Raw genomic sequence first — 10606 nt, forward strand, 5'->3', positions numbered from 1 at the left:
CGATGGTCTCTTTTGCCCAAACCTCACCACCGCTCAACAAGTGCTGTAAGATTTGAGCAGTTGCTGGATTAGCAGCCTTTATGGCAGCAATTTTGGCTGAATACAGCAAGTTATCAAGACCTTGTGCTTTGAAAAGTCCGATACTGCGTCTGTATTTCGAAAATCTTGTCTACTACTCCTTGCGCTTTCGACCTCGAGGCTTTAGGGTTGACGGTCTTCGCTGACTGTTGGAACTGGTATCCAAATCCGGAGTGGCAAAAGGAGGTGAAATAGGAGATGATTATGACGAGGGATCTTTGGGTTTCCTTGAATGAACCCGTGTATTTTTCGAAGGCCTGGATCCTGAGGGTTGGTCTTCGACCTGATAACATAATTGATGATGAATTATATTCAAGCATTTTTTCGTAAAATTTAGAGTCGGTAGTTTTTGTTTAAGATTTTTATAAAATATTCATACAAATATCAAATCTTCTTTTAATCGCGGTTGATGCTATTGACTATTTAGTAACATGAACAGAAACAGATTTCATCAGTAGTATGTCTTGCATTACGTTAACGCAATTCCACGCTTTTACTAATTTTCATTCATGTTCAATTTAAATTGGTTTGGAATCCGTTGTTTTTTTTTGAAAATTTAGCACTTCGCTCAACAGGTACAATTTTTTTCCGAACTGTTAATTTTTTTAATGTTCGACGGTATCGTATTAAAAACGTTTATTCGTTAATTTATGCTACTCTCTAAAATTAAGCACGCCCAGGGATTCTTACCTCGAATATGCTTTCAAGCTCTGCATTCTTCTTAAAGAATCGATCCTTAGTGTGGGTTTTTGACCATCACCGATTAAATTGACCAATCCAGTTTTTAACACGTTGCGCAACATCCGCAGGTGCTTTCGACAGTGCCCTAGACACAAAGTCAAGTAAACGGTTCTCCAAGTTGTCCTTGAGTTCAGATCAAATTCTCATCCAGGTTCACAGATTCAAAGCCCTTTGTATTAAAGCATCTCCAAACATGGTTAAACATATCATGCACATTATTTACGTTTGAATTCGATATGTTTAAGACGTTCTAGGTTCACCAAATTGTCCTCAAAACTTGTTAATTAGGCTACCATCTTGCATTTTAGTTTGATTAAATTCATAGATCAGGGAGCCTCCATAGGCTCGGTCGGTAGAGTCTGCTACTATAAAGCAAACCATACTGTAGGTGGCTGGGTTCGAATCCCGGTTGGTCTAGTATTTCAGATTGGAAAATCTCTCGACTTCCCTGGGCATAGTATATTATTGTACTTGCCACACAATATACACATGTTAAAATCGAACAGGCTTGGAAAGCTTTCAATTAACAACTGTGGAAGTGCATCTAGAGCACTAAGTTGAGAGCAGGCGTTAAGTTACAGTTGGGACGTAATAGCCAGAGAAGATCATAGATAGCTCTAACTAGCGGAGGAATTCCGAATTGTTCTGTCCATCATCCAACATTCCTTGACCCCTGCTAAACTTTGCCGAAGAAATCATTCGTGTAAATAGTTAGGATCTTGAGATACAGCAGCGCAAACATATTCACTTCGAATGCTCACTAGTGTCGCCTAGCAGAAGAACTCTGAATTGTTCTGTCCATCATCCAACAGTCCTTGACCTTCTGATCAACTTTGCCGAAGAAATCATTCGTCTAAATAGTCAGGATCTTGAGATACAGCAGCACAAACATATACACTTTGAATGCTCACTAGCGCCGCTTAGCGGAAGAATTCCGAATTTTTCTGTCTATCATCAAACAGTCCTTGACCTCCTGATCAACTTTGCCGAAGAAATCATCCGTCTATATCATCGGTATCTTGAGATACAGCATTCAAATCATGCAAAATAGGAGATTTTAGGGCAAAACTGTGAAAAACCCCAACTTACCCTATCGTGCCCAAGATGAAACCCACTTCAATCGATTTCTGAGACTTTTTTCTATAAGAATGACTATTTTTTAGTCTCTTGTTCCAGCGAGCACCGAAGTTATTGAATTTTAACACATTGTTTCGATTTTGTCCCCAGTGTGATTGAGAGAGACTTGAAATGTCCTGTCAGAGAGGTAATTTTGGATGATATTTGCGAGGAAGATTGAAAGACCGTATCATTGTAATTTGTACACGAGGATATCATGCCAGACATTATTAAACGCTTTTTCAACGTCTAACAGTGCCATGACAGATGTTTTACCGACTTGTTCCGGCTGAGAATATTGCATACTCGAGTCAGTTGGTGAGTAGTCGACCCTTGTCGAAAACCAAACTGCTCCTCGCCAGTCCGCATCGTGCTCTCTTGCCGTGCGGATCTATTTGCTTTTTGCTGAAGGAAGTGTTACTACTACCTAAAGCTACAACAAATTTAAACAGCACTTTTCAGTGCTCAACCTGTAAAAATTTTCTACCTTGTTCAACTCTTATTCCTCTTCGATCCTTGTTTGGACCCTACCCGAGGTAATCCTTCTTGGATATCGATTTGGAAAATTCCTCTTCGATCCTTCAGATTCTTATAGTAATCTGCTTGGAAGTCGAATTGGATAAAAATTTACTGCCGCCATGGCGCCTAAACGCAAAAGAAAGGGGCAAACTCTTGACCCCCCTTCTGATGAAATTAATTTGAGTAATCAATTTGATTTGCTCACGGATGATGAGAATGATCCATCATCCAAGAAAAATTCTAGTAAACTTTCCCGGCTTAATGCCAAGAAGGAAAAGATTCCCCCTATTGTGATAACCACTACCGATTTCCATGCTCTTCGCATGGAACTTTTGAATTTCGTGAAAGTTAAGTTTTCACTACAAATTGGACGTCGGGGTGAATGGCGTGTATTGGCTGAAACCTTGGACGGATTTAAATGTCTTCTCAAGTATCTTACTGAGAAGAAGCACAAATTTTTTACTTACGACACCAAAACTGAACGTGTGTTCAAGGTTGTCATGAAAGGACTGCCCAGTGGTGAATCCCTGGATCAGATCAAAGATGAACTGGCAAAATTACTTGGAGTTGTGCCACTCCAAGTAATCAAAATGAAAATGAAATCCCGTCCTGGCGATTCGCGCAACGGGATTTCTAATGATTTTTATTTAGTTCACTTCAAGTCTAGTGAACTAAACAACCTTAAGGCCTTAGAAAAAGCTAGCCTTATGCTCCATGTCCGAGTGAAGTGGGAACACTTCAGGAAGACTGGAGGAAATTTCCAAAACCTCACCCAGTGCCGTAAGTGCCAGTGATGGGGTCACGGAACTAAAAATTGCTACATGCCAGCTAAATGCATGAATTGTGGTGATTCCTCTCACGCAAAGGACGACTGTCCTGTGAAGGAAGATCCTAAGAAATTTAAATGTTCAAATTGTGGTGAAAACCACAAATCCAATTTTTGGGAATGTAAGACTCGCAAAGCGATCCTACAATCTCGTTCTAACCGTCAGGTAGGAAACGCTCCACGTTTCCGACCAGGTACAAATTCCTCTGCTGTTAACAACGGTCAGCGAGGAACAAATTCTACATTCGTACCCGTAGGTACAAATATCTCCCCTGCTTCAAATGTTTCATCTGTACCTACTCCCCTCGCTGCTAACAATGTTCAGCGAGTTAATGGAGCTACCTATGCTGCTATTGCAGCGGGTAGAAATCAAAATACTAACCAACGTTCTAACGGAAATTTTGACAATTTTGACTTAGGAAGCATTACTGCCCCCAAAATGGAATTTTTACAGAATTCATTAATTGACATGATTTCTGATATGCTTAAATCTAACTCCATGTTTGATGCTATTCAAACTGGAGTAAAATTTGCAAATAATATTGTCATGACTTTAAAATTCAGTAATGGATTTTAAAGCTTTAAATATTTTAAATTGGAATGCTCGATCTCTTAAAGATAATGAAGACGAGCTATTTAATTTTTTGAGAGTTCATAACGTGCATATTGCCGTTATAACTGAAACGTTCCTTAAACCTGCCCATAAGGTTAAGAAGGACGCAAACTACTTGATTTATAGAAATGATCGTCTTGATGGACCCTGTGGTGGCGTTGCCATCATTATTCATAGACGAATCAAACATAAAATTCTTTCTTCATTTGAAACCAAAGTTTTTGAAACTTTGGGAGTTTCTGTTGAAACAAAATTTGGACAACTTACGTTTATAGCTGCCTATTTGCCATTCCAATGCGTGGGCCAGCAAAAGAATTTTCTCAAGGGTGACCTCCAGAAACTTACCCGTCATAGGTCTAAATTCTTCATTATTGGTGATTTTAATGCAAAACACCGCTCATGGAATAATGCTCAAAGCAATTCCAATGGTAATATTCTGTTTGATGATTGTTCTGCAGGTTATTACACTATTCAATATCCAAACAGCCCAACATGCTTTTCTTCTGCAAGAAATCCCTCCACTATTGATTTGGTCTTAACTGATTCATGTCAACTTTGTAGCCAATTGGTTACCCATGCTGACTTCGGTTCTGATCACCTTCCAGTAACTTTTGAAATATCCCAAGAAATAATTTCTAATCCCAACAGCTCTACTTTCAATTACCATAGAGCTGATTGGGAGCAGTATCGAACATTTATGGAATATAACTTCGATCCAAACATTCCTTTGCAAACCAAAGATGAAATAAATTATGCTCTTGAATCTCTGACTACTTCTATAGTTGAAGCAAGAGCTGCCTCAGTACCAAAATGCGAGGTTAAATTCGATTCAATTATAATAGACGATGATCTTCAGCTCTTGATCCGTCTTAAAAATGTCCGTAGGAGACAATATCAAAGAACACGCGATCCTGCCATGAAAGTTATCTGGCGGGATTTGCAAAAACAAATTAAAAAGCGATTCTCTGCCCTGAGGAACAAAACTTTTGAAAATAATATTTCTAAATTAGACCCGAGTTCCAAACCCTTTTGGAAACTCACAAAAATTTTGAAAAAACCTCAAAAGCCAATTCCAGCGCTTAAAGAAGGTGGTAAAATTTTGATCACAAATTTGGAAAAAGCTCAGAAACTTGCTAAGCAATTCGAGAGTTCCCATAATTTCAGTTTGGGTCTTACTAGTCCTATTGAGAATCAGGTTGCTCGGGATTTTCTGAATATTTTCTCTCGGGAAAATATTTTTGATGATTCCTGGGGGACTGATTTGGACGAAGTAAGGTCTATAACTAAAAAATTTCAAAATATGAAAGCTCCAGGTGATGATGGAATTTTCTATATCCTCATCAAAAAACTCCCAGAGAGTACCTTGTCTTTCTTGGTAAAATTATTTAACAGATGTTTCCATTTGGCATACTTTCCTGATAAATGGAAAAATGCAAAAGTTGTTCCAATTTTGAAGCCGGATAAAAATCCAGCTGAAGCTTCTAGCTACCGCCCAATAAGTTTGCTTTCTTCAATAAGTAAACTTTTTGAAAAGATAATTTTGAATAGAATGATGCTTCACATCAATACGAACTCAATTTTTGCAGATGAGCAGTTTGGATTTCGCCATGGGCATTCAACTACTCATCAACTCTTAAGAGTTAACAATTTAATTCGTTCAAACAAATCTGAAGGCCACTCAACTGGAGTTGCTCTTCTAGACATAGAAAAAGCATTCGACAGTGTTTGGCATGAAGGTTTGATTGCTAAATTGAAAAAGTTTAATTTTCCACTTTATATTATGAAATTAGTTCAAAATTATTTAACTGACAGAACTCTTCAAGTAAATTATCAAAATTCCAAATCTAATCGACTACCTGTTAGGGCAGGAGTTCCTCAGGGTAGCATTCTTGGGCCTATATTGTATAACATTTTCACTTCGGACCTCCCTGATTTGCCTCAGGGTTGCCACAAATCTTTGTTCGCTGATGACACAGGCATTTCCGCTAAAGGAAGAAGTCTTCGTGTTATTTGCAGCAGACTGCAGAAAAGTTTAGATATTTTCTCTTCTTATTTACAAAAATGGAAGATTTCTCCCAACGCTTCCAAAACTCAACTTATAATATTTCCACATAAGCCTAGAGCTTCGTTTTTGAAACCTAGTAATAGTCACATAGTCACTATGAACGGAGTTCCAATTTCCTGGTCAAACCAAGTGAAATATCTTGGATTAATACTTGACCAAAAATTAACTTTTAAAGATCACATTGAGGGCATTCAAGCCAAATGTAACAAATATATTAAATGTTTGTATCCTCTTATAAACAGGAAATCCAAACTTTGCCTGACGAATAAACTTCTAATTTTTAAACAAGTTTTTAGACCGGCCATGCTTTACGCTGTGCCAATATGGTCTAGTTGCTGCACTACCAGGAAAAAAGCACTTCAAAGGATTCAGAACAAAATTCTGAAAATGATTTTGAAGTTGCCTCCCTGGTACAGTACTACCGAAGTACATAGAATTTCGAATGTTGAGACTTTAGCACAAATGTCCAACAAAATAATTAATAATTTCAGGCAAAAATCGTTGCAATCCTCAATTGCAACGATTAATTCCCTTTATACTTAGATAAGATTTAGTTTTAGTTTTTAGTTTTAAGATATCAATTGTTATACTGACATGCAGGTTAAAAAACCTGTTTAAAATACTGAATTGCCAAGACATGAACAATGTAAAAACACTTAGATATATATCAAAACAATTAAGGCTGGTACGTTACTGCAGTAACTGGAGCACCTAGGTTAAAATGAAATGTAATTTATTTTGAATTTGGAACAAATAAAGAGTTAAAAAAAAAAAAAAAAAAAAAAAAAAAAAAAAAAAAAACTGCTCCTCGAGTAAGATGTTATTTTCTTTGGTAGATGTTAGAAGAAGCCGGTAAATTGCTTTTTCAAAGACTTTGATAGTCCTGAGAGAAGGCTATAGGTCTGTAGCTGGAAGGAGAGGAAGGATCCTTTACAGGTTTCCGGATGGGTATGACTTCAGCTTGTATTCGTCTCTACCGCTCTCTAATAAAAATTATTAAATACCTATCATGACAATGTGTAATTTCGTTCTAATATCTCAATCTGGTGTAAATTAAACCATTGCTGATCAGAAATGTTAGTGGCGCCGGTGTTGTAGTGGTAAGCGTGATTGCCCCTCCCCCCAAAAGGCCTGTGCTCAATCCCTGTCGGCGCCGCCGGGATTTTCTGTGGCATAATATCTCTGATCACGCCTGTAGGGAAGTAAAGCCGTTGGTTGATGGGTCGATAGGTAAGGTCCAAGTGTGGGAGCTACCTTCCTGGTGTCGGTAGCATTGGTACTCAGTATGAAAAACAAGATCGACGGAACACAAATCTAAGGAAATAAAAATGACCAGAAATGTTATTGCTAGGCCATCGCTGCTTGCTATTTTCAGAATTTACACAACCACATTATCAGCAGCTCTTATTATAAGAAAATCTAAAATACATAAAAAAAAGTGACCTAGGCGCCTAATACAGAGGGGCCAAAGAAGGAAGAAGTGTTAGTTTGTTTACTAAAATGAACTACGACGATTGTAGGGTTACGGTATGTAATGTGGGTCTAGTCCTTTCATTCGGCCTATCACGCAAATAAATAATTAATTAAGGAATATTACACAAAAAATAAGGAAAATATTGATCACTGATGGTTGATAAATGTGTACCACACACAAATCAATTTATATCACAACATTTCAATACATTTTCAGCTCTCGTAAGTAATAAAACTGGTTGAGAATATCACAATGTTCGGAGTTTTTAGCCGCCATGACTTATAAGGTTAAGATGGGAAGGTTGACTGACGATCATCAAATGGCCTGATTATGGCATTTATTGATTGGAATTACCTGATAATACACACTAGACGTAAAACTTACAGTTGCTGTTTGAATATTTTATGTTTATTTTAATTGTTTAACAACGTTTTCACAAGTAAAACATGGACCCAACTTTAGGGACACATTTCTTTTCTATGTTCCTAACTATGGCCCATGAAATTCATTTGACAGCATATAGCAATAAGAGTAACGTCAACAATGTTGTTTTGCATTTGGATGATAAGGAACGAACAGGAAGGGAGATTTTTTCTGCCAAACCTGTATAATGAACATCACAATGTTCTGATTTAGATATTCTGCGGTCAAAAGACGATAAGCGAAATTTTTAATTTTTAATTTTTAAATTGAGTGATTTAATGTAGTTTTCGTAAAATTTTCTCTAAGAAATGTTTTGAGGAATGAAGAGCATTAAGTTAACAGTGATAGTGATAAAAAAAATACATCAGAAAACGTTACCAAGAGCGTTTTTTTGAGGATCAAACAAGATAGGACGAAGTTGCATCCATAAATAGACCCAATTTGGGGACAATAGACCCATATTACATACATTTCCCTCGTGAGTTATTGTCTTAAAAAAAGTAAGTTTTTCAACTTTTCGTGGTTTCTGATAGCAAACGACATGATAAGCATATCTAAGCATACCATTTAGCAGTAGAATATCGTTTGCAGGTAAATTCATTGATGAGTTATGATTAAAAACGTAATCGATGGCTGCATATTAGACCGAGGTTAGGGACGTATACCCTATATGGCAAGTTTTGTTATACTCATTCCTACTCGTGTTTATTCGCAAAATTCACATCACTTGCGTAGGAAATCAATTTTGCAAGGCATTTGTGACCAGTACACACCTCTTTGTCGTATGAAACAGGTCCAAATCTGTCCAAATCCGCCCGTAAACTTTTTTTTTGGCACCTCAGATGGCAGAAAAGTGAAATTTTCATGATATTAACGGCAAATAATATTAGAGAGTTAACAGACCATGAGTTTTTAAACACCTTTGCATCTATCCATCTAGAAACTTGACGGTCTTTGGCGACAGTGTCATATAATATATTACTTTGTTAATGTCCTTTGATAGATTATGTCGCAAGTTTCGGAAGCAAAGGCAGCCGATATTCACAGAAAATGTCGCGGAGTGCGTCGACTACGGTGACCGCTTACAGCACTGCTCTCAACAATATGTGCGATCAACAGAATGATGCAAATTTCACCAAAACATTAGAGTTTTCTCCTATCAATAAAATTGCTAATGAGTTATTTTCAATGATCGGAATTTATTCAATATTCTCTTGGCATCAGCATCAAAAATACGTTTACCGATATGCAAAGATCTTATTCACTGATTGAATGACAGTGAAAACTTGAGCGTTAAACACAGAATGAAAACATCGGCTCTACTTGCTATGAGTTTCGCATCGTTGAAACCAGACAGACCTTTCCCCCGTAAACCAACTTAGTTCTTTGGGTCAGAGCTCAGGCGCTGTTCGCTCGCTTAGTTGAACATATTGGTACGAAAGCAGTAATGTGCGCGCTCAGTATATGTAACGCGCGGTGTTCAATTTCGAGCATCGCATATTCCAATTCAATAGGTATCCATTAGTTAAGGATGAAGCAGGTGCTGTTTTCCCAGACGATAAAAGATACATTACCCTTATTGAGTATAACATTATTATCTACCGACTCTTATTTTTTCCCCCCCAAAACGAAAATCCCTGGCTCGTGTACGCTTGGAGTGTATAAAATTTCCCAAAAAAGCTATTCTGGGCTATGCGGGAGTTGTTTTTTGCTTTCGTTTTCCTGTTTCCTCTGTGGTGGATGCTTTTACACGCGAAGAACGCTGATGGGTCTGTGGCAGAGTCGGCATGTGTGTTGCCATGATCTTCAACCGCATACAAACCACCCGCGCCCCCACAACAGTCAGCCACTTTCATTCAAGAAGAAGAAGCATCAGGGAAATCCCACGGCCATTTGTTGTTCTTCTGCAAATCGAGAGGAAAAAGAAACAATATAGATAACCGAAAATGTAGAAATAACGAACAGTAGCGCAAATATCTTGTTTTTTATTACCACAGAACAGGGCAGAGAAGAAAAGCTAAACATAAATATAACTTCAGTGAGTCTAAAAGCGAAATAAAAGCGCTTTGTGCATTGAGTGCTGCCTCACAGAGGGTGGAAAGAGGGTGACAAGATACAGCACAATGACCACATACTACACAGCGGGATCCAACCGAGGCCAAGCTTATCGTAGTCAGGATGTGAGGAATGTTAATTGTGTTCAAAATCTGGAAGAACAAATTGGTGTTTTGTGGTGAGCTGGATATTCAAGTCGATGGCATACCAATTATCTTGTATTTTATTCGTAACTTGTTGATTTTGGAGTGATTGTCATTTGGGAAATCAGACCTCTCACTGATTATATGGAAGATCATGCTGAATTACGCCCATTGATACGCAGCTGTGGTATTAGGTGATGGTTGCTAGTTCACAGTTGATACCGCTTTTCAATACAAATTCATTAAGAATCACTATTCATCGATGATTCTCATTAGGGCACGGCAACAGGCTGGAAACTCTTTTCCATTTTTCACATCCTCAACATCAAACCATCACAATCATCCGGAATCATTAGCCGCCATGGTTTTCGGTCACGAAACCTTTATCCGATAATACTGGCGTTTGGTTCGAAATGGATAGCAATTTTACTAGGAGAATTAACACTTGTAACTTCGAGCCACGCCATGCTCCATCGTTCACAAAAGGTGAAAACGGTAAAAAGCAAAAGGTTCAGTTTTTGTCCCTCCGTTCGTTGCCCCTCTGTTCGATCAC

Source organism: Ochlerotatus camptorhynchus, unplaced genomic scaffold (genome assembly GCF_037179485.1).
Source record: "Ochlerotatus camptorhynchus isolate MF236.1 unplaced genomic scaffold, CSIRO-AGI_Acam_v1.1 ptg000251l, whole genome shotgun sequence".
Classification (NCBI taxonomy): domain Eukaryota; kingdom Metazoa; phylum Arthropoda; class Insecta; order Diptera; family Culicidae; genus Ochlerotatus; species Ochlerotatus camptorhynchus.